This window comes from Heterocephalus glaber, unplaced genomic scaffold, assembly GCF_053883595.1.
Source record: "Heterocephalus glaber isolate CG9 unplaced genomic scaffold, H.glaber_assembly_v1.0 deba00001457, whole genome shotgun sequence".
Taxonomy (NCBI): Eukaryota; Metazoa; Chordata; class Mammalia; order Rodentia; family Bathyergidae; genus Heterocephalus; species Heterocephalus glaber.
Genome location: NW_028258305.1, coordinates 49,329,905 through 49,356,201, shown reverse-complemented (window position 1 = coordinate 49,356,201; position 26,297 = coordinate 49,329,905). Strand labels below are relative to the sequence as shown.

Genomic DNA, 26,297 nt, shown 5'->3' with positions numbered 1-26,297 from the left:
AAAGTTGAATTAAGAAGACCTAAAAATTCTAAACAACCCAATATCAATCAATGAAATTGAAAACCTAATTAAAAACTTACCAATCAAGAAAAGTCTGGGTGCTGATGGTTTCACTGCTGAATTACACAAGACATTTAGAGAGGAACTACTGCCACTACTGTTTAAACTCTTCAATGAAATTGAAAGGGAAGCAATACTCCCAAATTCATTCCTGGAAGCAAGCATCACCTTGATCCCCAAAGCAGAGGAAGACCCAACCGAAAAAGAGAACTATAGACCAATCTCACTAATGAACATAGATGCAAAAATCCTTAATAAGATACTGGCAAACAGAATGCAGAAGATCATCAAGAAGATCATACACCCTGATCAAGTGGGATTCATCCCAGGAATGCAGGGATGGTTCAACATATGCAAATCAATAAACATAATACAGTATATCAATAGAGCCAAGGACAAAAACCATATGATCACCTCGATAGATGCAGAAAAAGCATTTGACAAAATCCAACATGCATTTATGATGAAAACCCTACAAAAAATCAGAATAGATGGTCTCTACCTCAAACTGATAGAAGCCATCTATGAAAAACCAACAGCCAATATCATACTATATGGTCAAAAACTGAAATCCTTTACACTAAAATCAGGAACAAGACAAGGATGTCCACAATCACCACTCCTATTCGATATAGTTTTGGAAACATTAGCCACAGCAATTAGACAAGAGAAAGAAATAAAAGGAATAAAGATAGGAAATGAAGAAGTCAAATTGTCATTATTTGCAGATGACATGAGACTCTACATAGAAGACCCCAAAAACTCCACCAAAAGGCTTCTAGACTTAATAACCAAATTCAGTAAAGTAGCGGATACAAGGTCAACACACAAAAATCAATAGCTTTCCTCTACACGAACAGACTCACTGAGAGAGAAATGGGGCAAATGATTCCTTTCACAATAGCATCCAAAAAACTGAAATACTTAGGAATCAACCTAATGAGAGAAATCAAAGACCTCTTTTCTGAAAACTATGGCACTCTGAAAAAAGATATTGAAGGGGATATCAGAAAATGGAAAGATAGCCCTTGCTCCTGGGTAGGAAGGATCAACATAGTGAAAATGGCCATACTTCCAAAATTGCTATATAGATTTAATGCAATTCCAGTTCAAATTCCAGCAGCATACTTCACAGGCCTTGAAAAAACAATCCAAAAATTCATTTGGAACAAGAAGTGACCTAGAATAGCAAATGCAATTCTAGACAACACAGACAAGGTGGTGGCATTACAATTCCCAACTTGAAACTGTACTACAAAGCTACTGTGATAAAAACAGCACGGTACTGGCAAAGAAACAGACCTGAGGACCAGTGGAACAGATTAGAAGATGCAGAAACAACTCCAGACACACTCAGCCATCTCATCTTCAATAAAGGAGCCAAACACCCTCACTGGAGGAAAGATAGCCTCTTTAATAAATGGTGCTGGAGAAATTGGGCTTCAACTTGCCAAACATTAAAACTAGACCTATATCTCTCACCATGCACTAAACTAAAATCAAAATGGATTAAAGATCTAAATATAAAAAGAGAAATGCTGAACCAGCTGGAACAGAGGTTAGGTAGAACTCTTGAAGACATCAGTGTAGGAAAAGACTTTATGAACAAAACCTCTGCTGCCCATGAACTAGCACAAACAATCAAGAAGTGGGAGCTCTTTTTACTAAAAAGCTTCTGCACAGCAAGAGAAACCACCAGCAGTGTGAAGAGACAACCCACAATGTGGGAAAAATATCTTCACCTCCTTTTCCTCAGACAAAGGTCTACTATCTCAAATCTATAAAGGACTTTAAAAAATCAGACCTCCCAAATTTAAAGACCCAATCCAAAAATGGGCATCTGAAATGAACAGACATTTCTCAGACAAAGAAGTAGACATGAAAAATAAACATATGAAAAAATGTTCAACATCACTGGTCATTCGAGAGATGCAAATGAAAACAATGCCGACATTCCACCTCACTCCAGAAAGAATGGCTGCTATCAAGAAATCAACCAATAACAAATGCTGGTGGGGCTGTGGGGAAAGAGGAACCCTGCTCCGCTGCTGGTGGGAGTGCAGACTGGTACAAGCACTGTGGAAATCAGTATGGAGATACCTCAAAGAACTAGGACTGGAAGTCCCATTTGACCCCACTATTCCACTGCTGGGAATCTTCCCCAAAGAATTAAAAGAATCATACCACAGTGATATATGTGCACCCATGTTCATAGCAGCACAATTTGTAATATCCAGAACTTGGAAACAGCCCAAATGCCCATCAACTGGAGACTGGATAAAGAAAATGTGGTTTTTTTATAAAATGGAGTACTACTCAGCCATCAAAAATGAGAAATTAGAAACATTTATTGCTAAATGGATGCACATTGAGGCGGTACTCTTAAGTGAAATAAATAGGACACGTGTAAATACTGAGTAGTTTCTCTAGTGTGAGAAAACGAAAGTGTAAATAAGGATTAAAAGGTATAACAGATAATGTGAAATAGGAAGAAAAGGGGCAAAGGGGAAGGGGACAGGAAAGAAGGGAGTGGAATTAATATGAGAAAATGGAAACAGAGTCTTTGTAAATAGGGAGGAATGGAGGGGTTGAAGGGAGGGCAGGGGAAGGAGGAAAAATAAAAACCAAGAGAGTATCTAAAGGTGCATATCTCCAATGATGAAGTCATTATATTGTAGACCTAAAATGTACCAATAAAAGAAAAAAAAAAGAACCACTTCAGATTTTTGTCAAATACAAGCACAAGAATAAAGAATCTCTGAAGTTAGGTTTAGAGTTATATGTTTTCAACAACTCAGATCATTCTTACATACACGTAACCCTGGAAATCACCTGTCTGAACTGACAGTAAACAAGCCTGATGCTACAGAAGCTCATCCAAGGAATGTTGAGCCATCCTGTTGCTTCAGAATAGTTCTTTCATTCAGTAACTAGAAAAAAACAATTGAAGTCCAAGTGCCCTGCTTCCCATTCTTCGCTATAGCTTTCTCAAAGCCCAAGTTTAATGGAATAATTTCATCAATGGCATGAAACACTTCAGATCAGCAATATTTTACAAATGAATTCAGCTATCAAAGCTGAATGGAATCAGATTTGGCTTCATTTAAAACATCATTTTTCTTTATTACAGTAGTATTCTTTAAAACAAAACCAAAAGGGGACTCACCATACTTCCCACTCTCAAATTTTCACTGCACACTCTAGGACGTATAGAACTATCAATAATGCACTTCTTCCCTGCTTTCAAAGTGCTCAGCCAGTGTTGAAGGAGCAGAAACCATTAAGTGTCACTTTTGGTTGGAGGCTAATAACACAGGGGAGAATAGGCTTTAGGGACTATAACAGATTAAAACCAAGAAACTGCGAAAGATAAAAGCTGAGTAAGAATCAACAAGATATCAGTTGTTTTTAAAGCAGGCACAAATGAAATTCATAACTAAGGTGTAAGATTTAAGACATATAAAATAACCTTTGCAGCCACGAGTGGGTGTGCCTGTCTAATCCCAGCACTCTGGGTGACTATGACAGAAGGATCAGAAGATGGAGCCCAATATGGGCAACTTGGTAATTTAGCAGGACCCTGTCTCAAAATTTAAAAAAAAATTTAATGGCTGGGGATATAACTTAGTGTGAAGAACTTAGTTCAATCCCCAGTACCACAATCATCATCATCATCATCATCATCAAGTCTTCTCTTATATATAACAACAGATACTCAAATATTGAGTCAAATTCTGAAATCCTGAAATACAAAAACATATGTAACAAACTTATAATGGACTTCTAAAGGTGTTAGAAAACCAACACCTGAATATAGGCTTAGAAAATACTTATTTTAAATTACCTTAGTACTACAAAAAAAAAGTGAACCTATTTCAGTTATAGCCAAGTAGAAAAGTCAAAACAAAAATCTGTTATATGTGATGTTAATTTGGTTTGTCCTCTGCAGGCATTGGCATTTGACTTTCCTATTTAGCCAAAAATGCAATAATAATTTATAGAAAGTTTCTTTGACTTGGATCTTTACAAAAACACAAACCAAATGTTTGGACTAAATAGATAAGAATGGCACATAATTTCTTTTTCAGTTAATTCAAGCATGTTCATATGCATCAAACTATTTAAGATATAGAACTAGAGTACAAAGTGAGTTCATGATGTATGTGTTGAAACAGTTGAGCAGTTCTATGCCAGGTATTTATGTTAGATGTGGAGACTACATAGCAGTTAAAATAGACAAAAATCCTGCTGTCATACAACTTACACTCTAGTGAGGAAGGTCAGACAACAAACATAATAAATAAATAAATGAAATATTTTAGATAGCAGTAAGTTTTTGGAAAAGAATAAGGAAAATGGGCCAGGATTTTAATTCTAAATGAAAGGAAGAAGACAAACCTCAATGAGACAGTGATCACTGAAGAAAGACCTGAAGAAATGGAGGGAACAAGTCCTGAGGCTAACTGGGAAAATCTTTCCATCCCAGGGATCAGCAAGAACACATGCAGTGGGACACTGCTAAATTGTGTGAGCAGAAGTAAGAGACCAGAGTGAGCAAAAGGCAGGGGGTGCCAACGGGCAGTGACGTCGGTCTTCCAGAGGCCAGAAGCCAGGAACCATGTGCAGGAGGTGGGCGTCCCTGCAGGGACGTGAGCAGCTGCATTTCAGTGTGTCTTTAGAGCACCATTAGGCACTGCCTTAATCCGGGAGAGACAGTAGTGGCGGGAGAGTGGAAAGCGTTTGAAGATAGAACCAATATGATTTGTTGAAGGGTTTGGCAGTGAGGAGTGAAAACAAGAGGGAAAACAGAAATGCCCCACACATCTCAGGATGTGGGTGAACCTGAGATGACGCACACTGGCATTCTGCGTCCTAAGTGTTTTTGTGGCCAGGGCAAGGTCAGTTTGGCAGCCTTGTTTCAGTGCCATGGTCAGAACAGTGGCTGTTCCTTCCTACTCGACATCAATTTCTCTTTATTTTGAGTAGCTCTCTTTTGGGCTAGTTTCATAGATTGGAATTGATTTTCTGATACAGCGATTTAGCGTGTGCTAGCTAGGCACTAACTTGCTGCAGTTTCGTTAAAAGGCTAAGCTAGGCCAAACCGCAGAGGGCTGCGGTGATTGCAGTAATGAAGAGGATGGTGACTCAGAAACTGTCCAAGACTGCTTTCACTTTGGCTGACTGCCAAGCCAGCCAACAAGCAGGACAAGGGATGAGCACTGAACAGGGTTCACTCTCTCCTGCCTTTCTAGTTTTTCACAGACCAAATTCAGTGGTTGAGAAAACTATGCAAAATTTAGAGTATTATATATGAAAGAAGAACTCAGAGCCCATGAACTGCTTTGCTATAATCTTGGGACTCCAAGGTATAGCCCGTAGAAGATCAGACAATTCCCACGGTGTCCACGTTCTGCCATTAACTCTCCCAATGACATGGAGTAGATAGACCTGAATGAACAGTTTTCCTCCACAAAAGTGAGCATTCAAGGGCGTTATCTTGTGATGTGATTAGGATTTTAAAAACTATTATATTTCACAGCTCATGTTGGTATCATTAAATAACCAAATCCTGAGTCAGCTTATTTACTGTCAGCAGTGATACATTTGAGGGCACAACTATCTCAGAAATATCAGACAAACCTAAATTCAAGAATAAAACAAATTTTATTTTTTTAAAACAAAGAAGTTTCTAATTCTTATAATTGCATTGCTCTTGTATGCACCTTACATAGCAAAATTCCAACCATGATAGAATGTTGAAAATGTAATTGGAACCAATGTTTCTTAATTTTAGGTTTGCATTTCATCTATAAAAGACACTGGCTCCAAATTGCTCACTGGTGTCCATCTGGGTCCTCTTGTCACTATTTATGGAACTCACTGGAATATAAAGTAGAGGGAGAAAAGGAACCTGGAAGGGTCTTCCACACTCCACCAAGGGATGACATTTAGCTGCTATGCAAATCAATTATTTACTGAAACATTCTTCCAATATACTAGGAACTTTGTAAACATAATCAATGTAATCTTTACAACAAATTCTCTTATTTATAGTTTATGGATGGGACAACCAAACTACAGAAAGCTTCAGTCATAGGACCAAACTCACATAAGAAGTTTACAGTGGAGGCAGGATTCAAATTCAGCCACCTTAGCCCCGAGACTATGCACTAAGAGGGTCTACTCTCATGGAAAGTGATGGGAATATAAAGAGTAGGCAAAAGAGGAACATGCTATTCTAGATTAAAGGAGATGAAGGTGTGGTTTTAAAGGCAAAATAATGTATTTATCTTGCTTTATAATTGCAGTCTTTTATTTTATAACCAGAATCAGGGCCTCAACTAGCTCTTGCAGTCTCATATAAAACTATTTCCATAGGGTTGTATATGGTACCTAAAGAAAGTCAGAACCTTGCAATGCAAACACAGTCAATTACTACCTTTAATTTTTCAAATTTGCTCACTTTTTCTACAATAAACTATTTCAAATTCAAGAGTAGACACCTGGCCATGGTTGTGTTAACCTTGTTGCAACCAAGTTATTCCATATTTTCTCTTAAGAAACCACCATTTTTCATCTCATTTTTTCTTCCATTGTTTACTGTTGGCATTTCTAAAATCTTTTTTAAACTACAAAGAAAAATAAAAGAAAAAAATTTAAGAGTCACTCAGCTAAATATATTTAAAGCAATTAAAACAAATAGAACATTTTCTTTTCTGTTTTGTTTTTATAATTATCAAATACCTGATATCATGGAGATTCTATGTCAATGTTATTTTAACTAATAAGGATTTGATTCAGTATTTCAAGTAAAACAGAACAAGTAGGCCGTTGCTTATAGATGACACAATATAGCCCAAGAGTTTCTGCACTCAATTCTTGAGTAATGAGCCGGTGGCTAAGAAAGCCTACTTTGTTAGCAGTGAAGAGAATTTGTAGGTCATTTCTGAGTACTGCTTGAGAAAATAAAGCACATCACAATTCCTATCATATTAATTTGTTTTATATATCATGTTATTGAGTTGCAACATTCTCACATTTATCTCCTGAAAAGGAAACAATTTATAAAGAAAGATGTTTCAGCGCCTCTCTAATAGGTACTCATTTAAAAAAAAAACGAAGTCTAAGTTCTTATCTGCCAAGCACTGCGATATAAACATATGCTTATATTGTTTAAATTAATTCTCATACCAACAGTGTCACATAACTATTTTCTGAGTTTTACAGTTGAGAAAATCTCAGGCTCAAGTATTTGAAGTCACTTACACAGAACAGCATATCATAATGAATAATCTCTAATTTAGACCCATAGTTGAATTCCGCATCAGAAATACTTTCCATCAGCCATATGTGACTACTGTTTTGAACTTAAAAAGTTTTATATTCCATATGTACACATTTAAAGTCAGCAATTGGGCCTGGGGATTTAGCTCAGTGTTCTACCACCTGTCCTGCAAGTGCAAAGACCCGAGTTTGATCCCCGGTACCAAATATAAATAAATAAATAAAGTCACCAATTGACATACAAAGAATCAAATTTAACTATGTTCAGAAGAGTAAAGTCTAGACCAAAAGTATGAAACTAGACCAATTACATACTTGCAGTTAATGGGTTAAAATATAGTAAGTAAGAATTGAGATAAAATATAATCCAAAAACAGTTATTCACATGGATTTTTAATTAAATTAAACCATCTACATGATGGTTGAATTCATCATTTGTAAGCTATTCATTTTAAGTATAATTAAATTTTATAAATACACAAAAATTGTCTGGATAGGCAGAATGATATTGTTAAAATGGCCATATTACCCAAACTGATGTAAAAATTTAATGCAATACCAATCAAAATGTAACAGCATTCCTCACCAAAATAGAAAAAAAATCCTAAAATTCATATGGAACAAGAAGATAGAATAGCAAAAGCAATCCTAAGCAACAAGAGCAAAGCACGAATCATGACAATCCTTTATTTCAAGTTATAATACAAAGCTACAGTAATAAAAAAAAAGAGCAGCTTAGAACTGGTATAAAAAATAAATATGTGGATCAATGGAACAGAATAGAGAACACAGAAAGAACCCAAGGCATATTCAGCTATCTGATTTTGACAAAGGAGCCAAAAATATATACTGGAGGAAAGCTACCCTCTTTGAAAAAAGGTGCCAGGAAAACTAGTTACACACCTGCAAAAGATTGAATCTGGACCTATATCTATCACTGTGTACCAAAATAAAAATAGAACAGAAACCTAAATAATAATATCAAAACACTTAATCAGCTGGAGGATAAAATTAGTAAAAAAAAAAAAAAAACCTCTTGAATTCATAGGCACAGTTAAGAATATTCCAAACAGAACTCTAAGAAATAACATCAAGACTCAGCAAATGGGATTATATCAAAATAGAAAGCCTCTACACATCAAAGGAGACAAATAACAGGGAAAAGAGACAACTTACAGAATCAGAAAAAATTTGCTAACTACTCTCTGGACAAAGGACATTAATATCTGGAATATATTAAGAACTAAAAAAATCAGATCCCAAAATTAAAGACCCAATCAAAAAGTGGGCAAGTGAAGTAGACCCTTCTCAGAAGTACAGATGCCAAATAAATACATGAAAAAATGTTCAGCATCTCTGGCCAAGAGAGAAATGCAAATTAAAATAACACTGAGATTCTATCTTACTCCAAAAAGAATGGCTACCATTAAGAAACTGAATAATAACAAATGGTGGTCAGAGGCTGGAAGAAAAAGGCACTCTTCTACATTCCTAGTGGGAATGTAAATGAGGACAATCACTATGTAAATCAGCATGGAGATTCCTCAACAAACTAAAACTAGAAATTCCATTGACCCAGCTATGCCCCTTCAAGGAAACTTCCTAAAAGAGTTAAAGACATTATATCGTAGTGACACATGCATACCTATGTTTATAGCAGCACAACTGATAATAGCTAAATATTGGAAGTGGCCTACAGGTCCATCAATAATGAAGTATTACTCTGCCATAAAGAAGGATAAATTTGAGTCATTTGGAGAAAAATGAATGTACTTTGAGACCATAATGTTAAATGAAATAAATTAGATATAAAAGTTTAAATATTACATAGCTTCTCTTATATGAGAAACCAAAAATATAAAAATTTAAAAATAAAAAAATAAAAATTTTAAAAATATAAAAATTTAAAGAGCAACACACAAGATCATAGGAAGTAGAGATATAGATCTTTCTCAAATGTAAAAGAGATCAAGAGATGAAGGTGGGGAGAGAGAGGAGGAAAAGGATGAAAAAAAGAATGAAGATGTGTTATGCACAAGTACCAACTTCACTCAAGGAATGTAAACAGTATGTATGGTAAACATATATTAATAAAGGAGCAAAATAAACTTTCTCTCCTTTTAAAAATAAAACAGCATGAGCTTTCTGGGCCACCATACTACTGCCCTCAGTGCTAAGGAGCAGAGCTGCCCCCAGCACAGAGGAAGTGAACCTTCCAGGTGACTGTACAACTGCCCCCAGCAACAAAAAAGGATCTGGAGAAAGTGGAATCAGAAATAATTTCTCAGACAACAGTACAGATTGTGCCCATAGTAGAAGACATGATTAAAAATCTAGAGAGGACACAGATAAAAAAATAGAGGAGCTGAGAAACATGATGGAATGCCAACATAGGAAACAAATAGAATCCATAAAACAGATGCAAACAGATTTACAAGAGATTAAAAACTCCATTGAAAGTCTACACAACAGAATGAGCCAATGTGAGGACAGAATTTCAGATATAGAAGATAAGATTGCAATTAGTGACCAGGAAAAGAAAAATTGCTTTAAAATTGTAAGGGACCACAAGAAATGAATCCAGCAGATGCTAGATGATTCAAAGAAGAATAATATAAGAGTGAATGGAGTCAATGAAGAAACAGGAGAGAGTGAAGATAATATAAAAAAAATTGTTCACAGAAGTAATGGCAGAAAACTTCCCAAGCAGGGAAAAAGAACTTGACATACAGATAAGTGAGGCAATAGGACTCCAATTAGCCTTGATCAAAAAAAATCTACACATAGGCATGTAATTGTTAAGATTCCAGAAACCCAACAGAAGAACAAAGTTCTACAAGCAGTTAGAGAAAAGAAACAAATCACATACAAAGGAAAACCCATCAGAATCACAGCACACTTCTCAACACAAACCTTCAAGGCAAGAAGAGCTTGGAGTGACATATTTCAAGCCCTAAAAGAAAACAGTCTCCAACCCAGACTGATGTACCCTGCAAAACTATCTTTCAGAATTGATGGTGAAATAAGATACATTCATGACAAAGAGCACCTTAGGAACTTCATGAATACCAAATCAGCACTCCAAAAAAATTTAGACAATACCCTAGGAAAAGACAACAAGGATCAAAACCCCAGGAAGCAGAGCAGAACGAATCTGTCAGTTGCAACAAAAAATTAAATGCAAAGGGGGAAAATCCAACAAAAAGAAAAAGTCATGACAATGATAACTCAATACATACCATTTATAACCATCGAAGTTAATGGTCTCAATTCGCCAATCAAAAGAAATAGACTGGCCAAATGGGTCAAAAAGCAAGATCCAACAATATGCTACATATAAGAAACACACCTAATTCAAAAAGAAACTCAGACTGAAAGTTAAAAGGTGGAAAACAATACTCCATGTAACAGGAACCCAAACAAAAGCAGGAGTAGCTATCCTCTTTGCAGATCAAGAGGATTTCAAACCAACACTGACTAAGAAAGACACTACATCCTTGTAAAGGGAAGAATCCAAGAGGAAGAGATGACAATCATAAATATATATGCACCAAACACTAGTGCACCCAACTATATAAAACAAATGCTAACAGGTGTGAAAAGTCATATATGCACTAATACAATAGTAGTGGGGGACCTCAATACCCCACTGTCACAAATAGATAGATCAACCAGACAAAAAATAAGTAATGAAATACTAGAACTCAATCAAAGCCTTGAACAAATGAACTTAACAGATGTTTATAGATTGTTCCACCCCACAAAATCAGAATACACATTCTTTTCAGCTGCACACAGGTCATTATCCAAAACAGACCACATACTCACTCACAAAACATGTTTAAGTGCAAAGAAATTGATGTTATCCCCTATATATTATCAGACCATAGTGTGATGAAATTGGAGATCAATAGCAAAAGAAACCAAAAGAATTTTTATAAACACATGGAAATTGAACAACACACTTCTGAATAACCACTGGGCCACAGAGGAAATTAAAGAAGAAATCAGACATTTCCTACAATTAAATGACAATGACAATACAACATATCGGAATCTATGGGACACAATGAAAGCAGTCTTATGAGGGAAATTCATAGCAGTGAATACTCATATTAGGAAAACAGAGCGAGCCCATATAAACAACCTGATGCTAAACCTCAAGCTTCTAGAAAGAGAAGAGCAGGACAAACCCAAAGCTCATACAAAGGGGGAAATTTTAAAGATGAGAGCAGAAATTAACGTGATGGAGACTAAGAGAATGGTACAAAAAAATCAATAAAGCCAAGAGTTGGTTCTTCAAAAGAATCAATAAAATTGACAAACCCTTAGCCAACCTTCTCAGAAAAAGGAAAGAAAAGGCCCAAATCCATGCAATTAAGAATGAAAAGGGTGAAATTACAACGGACCCAGCAGAAATCCAGAGGATCATCAATACCTACTTCCAGAACCTATAGGCCAATAAGATGGAAAACACAGAAGAAATGGACAGATTCCTAGACACATATGAATTACCAAAGTTGAACAAAGAAGACCTAAAAATTCTAAACATCCCAATATCAACCAATGAAATTGAAAATGTAATTAAAAACTTACCAACTAAGAAAAGCCCAGGTCCTGATAGCTTCACTGCTGAATTCTACAAGACATTGAGAGAGGAACTACTGCCACTACTGTTTAAACTCTTCAATGAAATTGAAAGGGAAGCAATACTCCCAAATTCATTCCTGGAAGCAAGCATCACCTTGATCCCCAAAGCAGAGAAAGACCCAACTGAAAAACAGAACTATAGGCCAATCTCACTAATGAACATAGATGCAAAAATCCTTAATAAGATACTGGCAAACAGAATGCAGAAGATCATCAAGAAGATCATACACCCTAATGAAGTGGGATTCATCCCAGGCATGCAAGGATGGTTCAATATACGAAAATCAATGAATGTAATACACTATATCAATAGAGCCAAGGACAAAAACCATATGATTATCTCCATAGATACCAAAAAAGCATTTGACAAAATCCAACATGCATTTATGATAAAAACCCTACAAAAAATTGGAATAGATGGTCTCTACCTCAAACTGATAGAAGCCATCTATGAAAAACCAACAGCCAATATCATACTAAATGATCAAAAACTGAAATCCTTCACACTAAAATCAGGAACAAGACAAAGATGTCCACTTTGGATATCATCACTCCTGTTCAATATAGTTTTGGAAACATTAGCCACAGCAATTACACAAGAGAAAAACATAAAAATTAAATAGCAAAATAAAAGATAGACAATAAGCAACAGGGAGATAAATCTTTTACAAATAGGAAGGAGATCTAGAGATGGATGGGTGGAGGGAGGAGGAAAAGGGGAGTAAAAAGAACTAAGATGTGTTACATACGTGCACAAATTCCCCACAATGAACGTAATCATTATGTACTGCAAACATGTACTGATTTTTTTTAAAGACAGGAAAATTAGCAAGCACAATGCTTGGCTTAAAAACACATTTGCCAAATACATTCTAATAATTATCACCAAATGTGGCACAGCTCCTCAACAATGTCTTCCTAAGCCTCCATCCCTCTGTGATTTTATTGTCCCATGGGCTCAGAGCTGTAGCTCTAGGCTATGCCTACGGGAGAAAACACAGGAAAAGACAATGTCAGGGACATTATTTATTTCACCAGGAAATCAAAATTTTTCTTACATCACACCAATAGAATTTTTATTTAAGTAGAAGAAAAATAAATGCTCCCCTACCCCCATCTGCAACGAGGCTAAGGGGCATGTCCATGTAACTTTTGCAGCTTCTATTATTAAGATAATAAATGAAAATGAAGTTGGAAAGCACACTTGGGTGCCTCATCAAAAATGTCTACTATAATATTCATCCCATCTAACAGATGGTCTTTGTTATTTTTCTTGTTGCTGAGACAAAACACCCAACACCCAAAGTTAAAGGAGGAAAGGTTTATTTAGCTCCCAGTTTGTAGAGATTTCAGTTCATAGTTGACTGGCTCCAAGGCAGGGTGGCATGGTAGAGAGGCATCGCAGTGGAGAAACAGCTCATGGCAGACAGAAGGCAGAAGGCAGCAAGCTACAAGCAAGGAGCAGTGATCTTCTTTGTATGCCTTATATTTTATCCAGGCTACTCACCCTAAGGGCAATAGCACTCATATCCAGGGTAAGGCATTCTTAATCCTACCCAGAACTATGCCAAACCAATCAGTGGACTAATTTAGTTATTACACACACTTAATCCCAGAATCACACACTCTAGATCCAGCTACCTCCAAAAAGCCCCACCTATGACCACATGAGGCTTTAGGGGGACATCTAGACACAGCCATAACACAGATAAAGACAAAAATATTCCTCTATCTCCAAGAAGCTATGATAAATTAGGCAGAATAGTTGAGATGTTCTTTGTTTTATTTTTTGCAATACAGGATATTAAGCCCAGGGCCTTTGTACTGAGCTACATCCCTAGCACCCCCCTCCCTTTTGGAGCCATGATCTAAGTAAGTCACTCTCTTCCCAGGCTGGGGGCTTAAAGTAGCAATTCTCCTGATTCAATCTTCCTTAGGTGCTAGAATTCCAGACATGAGTCACCATACTCAGCTGCGAAGTCAGATTTTCTTTAGAAAGTCTGAACTCATTACTGAGCAAAGACATAAATCCTTTAAACTCTAAGAAAATAAAAGGTGGCCTCAGGAAAGTTGAAGATAAGGTTCTTGTCTAAGTTCAGAAATAACAGAGCAGAATTGTCTGGAGTCCATAAAGACATATGGAACAGGTCCACAGTGTCATTTTCCTGGCAGTAGCCAGTGGGCTTCTACATTTTGACAAGAACACTTAAAACTAGATTTTACTCTAAATTTCATGCTATCTAAATTTAAAGGACCCCTTTTAGTTCTGTCCCAATATCATCAATATTATTAGCAGTATTGCTTACTGAAGGAAACAGTAGTTTCAATGGCAGACACAGATATTCTGCATTCTTTTTTTTTTGGTACCGGGGATTGAACTTGGGACTTTGCACTTCCAAGGCAGGTGGCAGCACCACTGAGCTAAATCCCCAGCCAGATATTCTACATTCTTGAAAAAGAAGTGTAACTTACTACCTGTGTGAAAGCTAAATTACTTACTTGGCTAGTTTATTTTCTATGTTACATGAAGTAGAAACAAACATTATAAATAATAAAATAAAGAATGTTACCATATACAATTTCCAATTCAATATAGTGGCTATGTACACACTCTTTAATTCTTCTTCTCTTGATAATTCAGCAAAGATAATAAAAAGATGGAATAGACACATTTCCTGCTATTTATGCCCTGAAAAAGTGATAGAAAACATTTCAAAATAAATTGGAGAAATGTGAGACTAAAGGAGAGCGTGCTTCTAACTTGAGAATTGGACCAAATGAAGAAATAGAGCAATGCTCTTAGGAACTCTAGATCTCCTCAATAAACACTAAACAAAATGATCAAATAAACAAAACCCAGCAGAATTGTCTCAGGATAGCAGTGAAAACCCTTAAAGCAAGTTACTTTCAAGTTATAGCATTTCCTCTGTGCCCTATTGGGGGATTCAGCAGCTTGCCAAATGACTTCCTCTGCACAACCTCAGTGGAAGGCTGAGTGCCGGCAGAAGCTTCACATCTGAGAGTCAGGATCAGTGAGGAGGCTTGCTAAGAAAATACGAAGCGCCTTTCTTATTAACAAAACAACAACAAAAAGCCAAACCACGGAGGCTACCAGTACCACCAAACCAGTCTTTCACTTATACATATGATCATATCATGAGAATGATCAGTAATTTGGAGAAAAACAACAGCCTGAAAAGGAAAAGTCATGTTAACTTCTGGCTTAGTGAAGCAGAAAAATTAACCAGCAAAAAAACAGAGAAGATATATAAGGAAACTTTGAAAAAAAATAGTATCCTCTGAAGAATTCTACAACCATGTGATTTGTTTAAAAAAAGAACATATAGGAATGAAACAGAATAGGGTTTGGTGGCCTTTTGGAAAGTGATTACACCATATGGGCACTGGCCTCATCAGTGGGGTTAAGCTGAGTGTACTTTTAGGAGGTGGAGCCGAGTTGGAGGGTGTTGGTCAAATCTGAAAGGTATATTCTTGTCCCCAGCCTTTTCCTCTCTCTCAAGCTCTCTGTGCTTCCTGGCTCACATGGGTTTAGGAGCGTTCCCCCGTCACGCCCTTTTGCCAGGGTGTTTCTGCCTTGGAATCAGCCAAGCATGAGCTGAAAACATACACAAAATAACCCTTTACTCCTTTAAATTGTGAATGTATTTTGTCCCAGCAAAATAGATGATCCAGAGGGAGACAGAGATAGGTGATAGGTAGATGACAGACAGACAGACAGAGACAGATACCGAGGAAGAATAGCAAAATGGACACAATTTAAATCACAACCAGGGGCATAGAAAACCAAGACTAGTTTCAGAGCATATTCCAAAACATCAAAGAAAAAGAATCTTCTGACAAAGGTTAGTTTTAACTTTTAACATGATATAGTTAGAAAATTCAATATCTATTTAATAGAAATTAGAAAATTGAAAAAATAAAGATAAGGCTGGTAGTGTGGCTTAGTAGTAGGGAGAGCACTTGTTTGTCAGGTGCAAGGTGCTAGGTTTGGTCCTCAGCATCATGAAAAAAAAGAAAAGAAGAAAGAAATGTATACTTGAGGAAAATTTGTCTAAGCTGAAGATAAACTCATCTCTTACTTATACCTCAAAATTTATTTAGCACCTATTAAGACTCAGTCACACTGCACTGAATACAGTTTTGGTTTTGAGGAAATATCCAAGTGCAGAAGATAATGCTGGGAAAGGGTGCACAGCTAGATACACCCTAAGGAAACTTTTGAACACTAAGGCAAGAGACAATTGTGCACACTTTGGGGGTGGGGCAGTGACAGAACAAATCTCAACACAGTACTTGGTAGTGAGAGAACAGATGAAAGTCTATGGAGGACCGAGGGAAAATGTTTTCAAAAACATTTATTTTCATCTCTTGCTTGCCTCCTTTTCCATTACAAAACCACAATGCAATCATGAATATGTCCTTTTAGGTCAAAGAAAAAAGTATTAGTCTATATTTTGCCACAAAACACATGTCAGAGGGAAATAGTAAATAATGAAATATTAGGTCAGAAAAATGAATATCTAATATACACTGTCATCAGTGAAGCTCAGATGTGGCACATCTTTATTGATATAAAGATTTTTTTTTCTCCAGATGAGGCAGGAACATTTTTTTCAAATTCTATAATTTCCAAAATTGAAGTCTTTTGTGGATGAGGGCTCAGCAAAATTACAAAATTTAAAGACAAAGAATATTGAATCTATATCATCAAAAGTTTTACCTATTTCATCTTCTAGCAGATATATTGTTTTTGTTTTAACATTTAAATTGAGTCCATTTTTACGTTAGTGTAGTACATGGTGAGAGACATGATCTAGATTCAGTCTTCTGCACATGGATTTTCTCAGCAGCATTTGTTATAGAGGCTCTTTCCTTCTGTGTATTTTTGGCCTTTTTGTCAAAGATTAAACAGCTGGATGTCCCTGGCATTTTTCTATATCCTCCATTCTGTTCTGTTAATTCATATACCTGTTTTGTGCCAATACTTTTCTGTTTTCATTACTGTAGCTTTGAATTATTACTTGAAGTCTGGGATTATGATGTTTCCAAAATAAAACACCTAGTCAAAAAATGAGCACTGAAATGAATAAACATTTTTCAGAAGAAGTACAAATGGCCAATAAATACAGGAAAAAAATGTTCAACATTGCTGGCCATTAGAAAAATGCAAATTAAGACAATACTGAAATTCTCTCTTAATCCAGATCATCAAGAAATCAAATAATAAGAAATGCTGTGAGGCTGAGAGGAAAAAGGAACCCTTCGACATTGTTGGTGGGAGTGTAAACTGGTGCTATCGTTATGGAAATCAGTAAGGAGATTTCTCAAAAACTAAAACTAGAAATTCTATTGAACCCAGCTGTTCCCCTTCTAGGTATTGTCCCCAGAGAGTTAAAGACATCATATTACAGAGACGCATGGATACCTATGTTTATAGCAGCACAATTCATAATAGCTAAATCTTGGAAGTGGTCTATACGCCCATCAGCAGATGAATGGATAAAGAAAATTCGGTGTTTATAGATGATGGAGTACTACTCTGCCCCGAAGAAGGATAAGCTTGAGTCATTTGTAGGAAAATGTATGCCTTGTGACCATATGTTAAGTAAAATAAATCAGACACAAGCTTAAGTATTACATGGTTTCTCTGATATGAGAAATCCAAAACATAAAGAGCAAAATAAAAGACAGATAATAGGAAAAAGGGAGATAGATTTTATGCAGAAGGGAAAGAGACCAAGAGATGCACGGAGGGAGGAGAGAGAGGAGGGGAAGTGGATGAAAAAATATTTCAGATTTATTATGTACGTGCACCAGCTCCCCACGAGGAATGTAATCATTATGCACTGCGAACATACTAATAAAGTAAAAACTGAAAAAAAATTAAGATATGTACCAAATAATCATTTTAAAATGTTAAATTCCTTTAACTCCATTTTACTGCAATAGCCTACATTTAGGAATGAGATGTGGTAAAAAAAATTCATGTGAACTAATTATGATTAACTAAATGCTCAATAAAATCCTCATGTATTGTTAACATTGTCTTATTATTCTAATCTTGCCTGGTGACACCTGAGGAAGGTGGTATTTTAAGTATTTAATATGTTACATGCATTAAATTTAGAAGTTCCTTCATTAATTCAGCAAGGTGAGCATCAGCATAAATAAAGCTAGGTTTTAAAAGCGATAAGAAATGTGGACATAGGCATAAATTGCTTCCTGAAACATCTCAACTATTACATAATCTTAGGTACTTGAATATTCATACATTAAAATATTCATTAACATCTAATTTATTTGCAGTCTACTATGTTTCAAAAACACAACCATGGCTAATGCCAAGAACTAAACAGCAGATGATGTAGAGTGAACTTTCAAGAGTGTGCTCACCAAGAACCATAAACTTTACGTCACTTAGTATTATCCTTTGTCTTTCATGTTTAATATTTTAAAATATACATTTCTCATTGAGGAAACTAAATTTTATTAATATTTTATTTAAGCCAATACTCCACATTATGAAAATTCAAACCACCTCTTATAAATGTAATTGTAAACATGAATATATATTTTAGCATTTGAAAGGTTAATTATGAAACTGTGCACTACGGATAGATAAATCTTCATACTCTTCAATTTCTTCCTTTGTACCTCTCACCTGAGAGATTTTTTTAAATAATAATTAACTTTAATTTTTATTCACTCTTTAATATATACCTGCTATGTCCGCAATCCAGCTGTTGGGCTCATGGGAGCAGAGACCGTGTGCTACGTCCACTGTCTGTCCAGGAGTTGGCCTGACGTGTGGTCGCATACAGCAGTGCTCAGTAAAAAAGAAAAGAGGGGAAGGGAAAGCAAAGAAGAGCAACATGAAAGCAGGCAACAGTTATGAAGTTAATTGGCTTTCATTTCGGTTTAACCACTATTTACCAATGCTAGAGACTGGATTAGATCCAACATCTTACAATCAGCTTCCTTGAAAAAAATCACTTAACAGGGGCCAGGGATTTAGCTCAGTGGTTTCGCCGCCTGCTGTGCAAGTGCAAGGACCTGAGTTCGATCCCCAGTACAAAAAAAAAATCACTTAACATAGGTTTTGCTATGAGAATAAAAAGGAAAACAGTAATGGACTGGTGGGAGGATTCATTGAAGCAAAATATAGATCACAAGAGCAAATATAATGAAAGAAAATTAGGAGTAGCTTGAGAGGTAAGGTTAAAAATTCCTAGTTCTTATAACAGTACAACATAGAAAAAGTTATCCTAAAGAGAGATAATTTCAATAAACATTAATCTTATATTCTTCAAATAATTGTAGGGACCTCCAGGAGAAGACAATTCTGAGAGAAAAATCTAAAAATGTATAGTAACAGTTAAGAGTAATAAATCTTATACCATTATGAAGATATTTACCATGAAATATCTTTGAGTTCTAAAAGCTTATGATTCTGTGCATAAGCAGTTTCAGTCAGGAACATTACAAAAAGTAGAGGAGGAAGCAGATGGTAGCTATATGGAGTATTTTATAAAAAGAATAGTATTTGGGAAAGGAGAACATGACAGATAAGCAGAGGAAGCCTTTGAAAAACAGAATTAAGATGGAAAGAAGAGAAGAGATACAAGGAAAGAAGGAATGCAGTTTGAGTAACATGCCTTATTTTTAAATTACAAATTACACTTCAGTGCAGAAATCTCAGAGAAAGAATTTCTCCAAAGGAACATAAATAAATAGATGATGAGAGCAGTCACTGTTCTTTATTGGAACTGTAATGTACAAAGTATTGAAAAATAATTTGTTCTAAATTCTGTAATTGTAGTGTACTACTTCCTATCCCAGAAAGCTTATTTTAATCTTTTGATTTATTGAAACAAATCAAATCCTCAAAATGAAAAGGAATTTCAAAATATAAAGCAAGGAATAGCTTTTCAACAAAGAAGAGAATTAAGAGTTTCAACATATTTTCTTTTTAATCTATAATCTCGAATTATTTTATATAAAAGATAATTAAATAAAAAGTTTACCATTAACAGATTTGTAAATCTCCAGTTAAATTAAATTGTTCATCTTTGTGCTGTTCTAAGTGCAATCTTCTGCAACCTTACCCTGATCTGCGTTAGGTTCTCCAATGAGATTAAATCCACATCTTGTCTATCTTTGTAACTCCCATAGTACTTAGCAAAGTGCCTTGTATATATCAACTCTTGTAAAAATGTTTATTCAACTGAAGAATGTGTTTTATCTACATTAACTTTATAATATTCCATACTTTCTTTCAAATTTACCCATATGCAGTATTTTTCTGTATCTATTAAGTAATTTAATCATAGCTAAAGTATAATTTCAACCGCCTCATTATTCTATCCCAACTTAAAACTTTTTTCCTTAGTGTGTTCTCTGTAAGAAAAGCTGTTAAGCAAAGGAAATTTACATTCAAATTCCGACAAATTCTTAAGCAGTTCTCAATGACACATAGGAATTGTTAGCCATAACTTTGACTCAGTTTGAGTAGAAACTAGAATTGCAAAAGTGAGAGTTTTCTCCTTTCTGTTATCAAGTTAAGATGTCACTCTTGTGACTAAAAAAGGAAAACTGAGCAAAACATTTTGAAATATAGAAAAATTCAAAACCTGTAAGTAACAATGTTAATGTAATTAAGGCCGCTGACTATACTGCACTGCTAAAATAGTTAAAATGATAAACTTTGTGTACATTTTACCATAATATAAAACTAAGTATTATTTCTCATCATTCGTTGATAGCAAAGTGTCCTCCATCAGACCTGTCGCTGTGCATTTAACTTGTTAAAATAAATTGGCCCAAACATGTACAGTGCTTAATAAAGTAGGTATTCTGAAAAGTAAATATTCAAAACAGGTAATGGGGACTTGTACGCTAACATTAAGTATTTCTCAGACTATGCTTCATGGGTGGGATGCTCAAAGGCAGGAAACTGTAACGTTAGTCTTTTTATTTATAACTTATAAAAGATGGTAAAATCTGTCCAATCAAATATAATATTAGCTACAAGTAATCACACAGTCTCTATGTGCCAGGAGCTGCACTAGATATTTTATGTATAATATCTCTGACGTTGGTCCATGAAAATCAACTAAGTAATTGCAGCTCCACTCTGAGTCCCCATACTCACAAACATTAGAGTGACTTAAACTATTTTTTCTTTTAAGTGGTTAAAATCGGTCACATTATTAGGACTGTGTTCACAACATGTAAAGTGTGATCAAAATATATGGTGAATGCTTAAATTTTTTTAAAAAAATGTTTTACAGTAAAGAAAACATATTGCCTTTAACCACCCTCAAAATACTCACCTTGCTTTAAATGCACTTATTTTGTCATCTTTGCCACTTCCTGAAGCAGTTCTGGACGTCCTCTTTCTTTAGGGTCTTCCTGAGTCTCGATCAAAAACATGCTGAGTGTGACCGCTGCTGCCGAGTGTCGTCCAGTGGAAAGCCAGGCTTGCCAGAACAGGACTCCCGTCCTCGTCCCAACTGTTCACTGGGACTGGCACCACGTGGCTTCTGGCTCTTCTCTAACGTCGAAGTGACTCTGAAAGGTGAATGTTTTGAATTAATTCAGAACATTGAGGCAGCAAGACAGTGCAACAAAAGGCACCCTTGAAAGAGGACTTCCAGAACTGCTGGACAGGGGCGAGAATGATAAAAATAAATGTGTTCAAAGCAAAGGGGTGAGTTCTGAGGGGGATTAAGTGTCTTCTTTGTAATAATTTTTACAAATTTAAACATTCTCTCTATTTCTAGATCACACTTGATACTTCAGAAAGTTCAAGCAATCATTTTTAGGGTTTACCTTATATTATTGATAGAGAACAGGAATGCCTTTAAGAACAAATTCCTTATTAGGCAGATCTAACCCATTCCAAAGGTAGAGTCCTTTGAAAAGCCATTGCACAGAAAAGATGATAAGTACTCTTGAGGTAGTATAGAAGAAATAAAAGATAGGCAGAAAGGAGATAAGGAAATCACAACTAAAAACTTGTGCTTTCAAGAAGACTGCACCTTTCAGGACTCGGCCAAGTTACCCAAGGCCATAAATTGGCTCAATTAAGACAGTTAGATCAGGAGACTGGTGTGGGGTAAAGCAGCTCTGTCCACACCCTTGGTTAGATTTACCCTGCTTTCTGACTAGATCCATCGCCACACAGCCAAAAGTGGTCTGATTAAGAAAGGAAGCAGCAGGCTGAGCTAACCCAGAGAATCACCTATCCAAAAGAAAAAGAAGCTCATGCCTGTGGAATTGCTACACGCCCTTTCGGGAGGAGGATGGGCTGCCTTTCCCAGGCTCTCAGCCCCTTAAGAAAGGGATAAATGCTCCCAGGCCCGAACTGTAAAGTGTCTCATTTCTCTGAGAACGCACACTGCACACTTGAGTGCATCTTAAATCTCTAATAAACCCTTCCCATGCCTCTTACTGGCCTGTCCTAAACATTCCCATTCCGTGGTGGAAGTCGATGAGTCTGCAACAGAAGGGGTGGATTAAGTTCCTTATTTCAGCTTTGAGACTCTCAGACCCAGCCCAGCAACACTCTCATCTGAGTTTTACAAATGAGAGAATTTGTAAGAATAAAGTTATTCATTTTGTTCCAGACTCAGCAGAAGTAAATGAATGATTTAAGGAAAGAGATCAGTAGCTTTCTCATTGAAATACGTGAAGGACAAACTAAAACTACTCTAATCTTCATTCTTTCTTTGTTTTTGTAATCCTTCAATAGGAAATAATAGTTGCTAAGACACCCAACAGGATTACACATTTTTTGCTGTTTTACACTGTCTTTCTCTTTTTATTTCCAAGTAGTAACCCACAGGGTATATTATTTGCAGAATAGAACAAAGAAGTTATTTTTATGATTACAGTAGGCCAAATTGAGGAAACAGCTGAACAACAACTGAGGCTTCCTGACACATTCAAGGCCATACAGCGAGAATCAGGAGGAAATCACAAATCTCCTAACTATTTTTTAACTATTTAATGAGTTTTCTTTTATAGATTTTGTCAACTCTTTGTAGATTTTGTGTACTCTCTAAAAGCAGTGACCATGATATACACATCCATATCTTACACAATACCTAGAAAACAGCTGGACATTGACTATGTTTAAGTAAATACTTAGTGGCTCGTAGTAACATTACTGTAGTCACAGAATGATGCTCATATAGCATAACATAGGCTGTTCATTATACAAAACATCACCAGAACAACACATTTCCCCTTACATTGCTTAGTACTTTAGAATTTTCAAGCCTAGCATAGACGTTTACAGCACCACTTTAATGTTGATCATTTCAGCCTATGGCACAGTTTGGCTCCTAAATGTAGCACCTGGTAACAAAATGCAAGATAAAAACTCCCGTGGCAGGCATTTTGTCAAGGTGTAATATGCTTTTGAAACATTTCAGTTCATAGAGAAGCTTTTGTCAATGTTGAGTTTGTAGTTCCCTTGATGCTCAGAATCACTAGAAAATTCATGAGAAAAACTTTTAGAAGTTGATAAGGTGACACAGTCACAATTTAAAATGAACTAGTTGTCTTTTTCCCTAAAAGAAACCACACTGATAGAAGGTTCATCTAAAACTACTAAGTAGAGATCCATTACTAGAAAATTTAGCATCACAAAAGCCTTACATGGCTACTGCCAAGCGAAAGAAGGCAATCTGCCAAAGCTGTACACACACCGACTGCTTGCGCTGCATGATACTCTGGGAAAGGGAAAATCAGAGAGTAAAGATGTCAGGGGCGGCCAGGATGGCGGGGATTGGGGAGGAATGGACCGGTGATTAGCAGGACGCGATTAGTCAGACATGATTAATGATCAGTCCTGATCAAACGGGACATGTTCAGTCATTGAAACTATTTTTGCATGATACTGCAGAGGTGGATGCATGAAATCATGCATTGGGAAAAACTCAGAATTGTGCAATACAAAGAGTGACCCTTAATATACACCATGAACTTCAGTTAATAATAACAAATCAATGCCAGTTCATGAACTGCAACCCAGACAGCACACAGTGCTGGAGATGATTAACAGAGAAACAGTACTAAGGGAGCTCCACTTTCCATTCAATTTTCCTCTAAACTTACTTTAAAGGTGAACTTCATAATGAATGGTTTTAACTTTTTGGGTGTAGCATGAGAGTGTATATCTCTTCAGATAAATATATGCAAGCTCTATGATACTTTATAATATTGAATATTTATGAATTACTCACATTCTTACATTTTTTGTTTGTAACTATCTCCAAAACTTTCTTTTGCAAAACACCTTTAATTCCTACAGTGCAATAAACCTCTGTGCTGTTAAAACTATTTCTACTGCTAAATAAAATTTTGAAAAATACATAGAAATCAACTCAGATTTTAGAGAAATAAATCAGTATGTGTCTCAAAACTATATGTTAGGTTAATTTCAATGCTATAGTGTCGCAAAGAAATTTAATATTTTCCATTAAAAATTTGTCATTCCCTCTCCTCCAAAAAGATAATTTGAGATGGAGGCAGAAAACTTCTGTGAGAGTATATTAAAATGTTTGAGCAATATGCTACTAAAGTGATTAAAAAATTCAGTACCAGCCAAATATTTTACCCAGAAGGCAGTGAAAGTATTCCTTGGTTTGGCCTTTGGTTCTTCTTGTAAATAAAAAGGATCCACTGGTTCTTGCAAAGCAACAGTCTCCAAGTTTTGATTACTGATGTTAAATCTATATATCCCTTTAGCAAATTTTCCTACTCAAGAAAGCACTTAATGACTGATGATAGTGACAACCATAATGATAAATTAATCATTCTAAACAGCATTAGAATAACAGTATGAGTATAAGAAATTATTTTATAGAGTAATCTTTAAAAGACAAGGAGAAAGGACCCAAGTTCAATCCCCAGTACCAAAAAAAAAAAAGACAAGGAGAGAAATAATTTTGTAAAATATTCATTTGACTATTGAGGAAAGTACACAAATATTTTTATACAGTTTGTTGAAAATAAATACTATCAAGGGATAAAAAATAAATATGTAAATAATAAATAAATAAATAACAAGTTTTAGGGCCGGGGATTTAGCTCAGTGATTCCGCCGCCTGCCTCACAAGCACAAGGTCCAGAGTTCGATCCCCGGTACCAAAAAAAAGAAAAAGATTCTTCTAAAATCAATCTCACCAGACTGTAGCCAAGTAAATTGATAAAACGGGAAATCTGTCATGAGGGATTTGTAGACTAAAGCTGCTAATTTAAAATGTTATGCCTTGGTAATACATAAAATACTGAAGCTACAGATACTAGCTTCAAGAGGATTACAAATTCTAGACAGCCTGGACAACTTACTTCAAAAAGAAGAAAAAAAGGCTGAAGTAGCTCCATGAAAAGTCCCTGGATTCAATACTCAGTGCCTTAAAAACAGGGAAAAAAAGGAAGGGAGTGGGGAGGGATGAAGAAGAAGAAGAAAAAAATAAGAATAAAAATGTATGTTCAAGAGCTTTAAAAATGGATAATGACATGCAAATCATCATCAAAGCTGTCTCTCATAAATCCAAGGATTAAATTATTACCAGCTCCAGGAGTTCCTTGGAAATACGGATGCAGCGGGGCTAATTAGCGAGGGTGGTGCGCTGGAGTTACGCAGAGGTCACCCATAAAGAGGCACTCGGAAGCAGGGCGGCAGCGGCACCGGAGCGGAGGCCCACCTGAGAGGGGATCTGTCCACAGCAAAGCCATACCTGGCTGTGAGAGAGGGGTGGGCCTGGCCGGACCACAGCCACCCCCGCACTGCGCCTTCCCGGGAGCTGGCGACCTGGGGGCCGCCCGAGGGAAGGCGCGGCGAAGGCCGAAGGCCGGGCTCCCGACTGCCCTCCGTCATCCCTCCGAGGAGGCCCCGCCTGGAGCGCGCTGCTCTCGGAGCCCCGGGAAGCCCCAGCAGCGGTGGAAAAGGGCACTTGGGACTGCTTCCTCCCACTGACGCGCTTCCCACGCCCGGTGCAACCTGGGAGCCCGCGGGGACCCAAGGTCTCCAGCAGAACACCTCACAGTAGCTAAACCTGGGAGGCAGCCTGCATGTGCATCAGATGAATGATAAGGAACATGCGCTATCTACACACAGTGGAGTACTACTCTGCTGTTAAGGATAATGGATGCACTTTTAGGAAAATGGATGCACCTTGGAACCATAGCGTGAAGTGAAATAAATCAGACACACAATTCAAATATCACATGGTTTTTCTTGAGAAACTTAAAATAAAGAGCAAAATAAA

At 36.4% G+C, this 26,297-nt stretch overlaps 1 protein-coding gene across 6 annotated transcripts in view; it reads right to left on the bottom strand.

Annotated features, from left to right (window-relative positions):
* LOC147827096 (uncharacterized) overlaps positions 1-26,026 on the bottom strand; it is a 293,364-nt gene extending 267,338 nt beyond the window's left edge. For 2 of the 6 annotated variants that reach the window (XR_015453282.1, XR_015453284.1), the window contains exons 1-2: positions 25,767-26,013; positions 18,736-21,585 (exon numbers count right to left, since the gene is read on the bottom strand). The gene's annotated coding sequence lies outside the window, so the exon portion shown is untranslated. Of the gene's footprint in view, positions 1-7,771; positions 12,978-18,735; positions 21,586-25,766 lie in introns of those variants that run through there. The other 4 variants (XR_015453283.1, XR_015453285.1, XR_015453286.1 and 1 more) reach the window with 4 other exon arrangements.
* Positions 26,027-26,297: the final 271 nt, after the last annotated feature.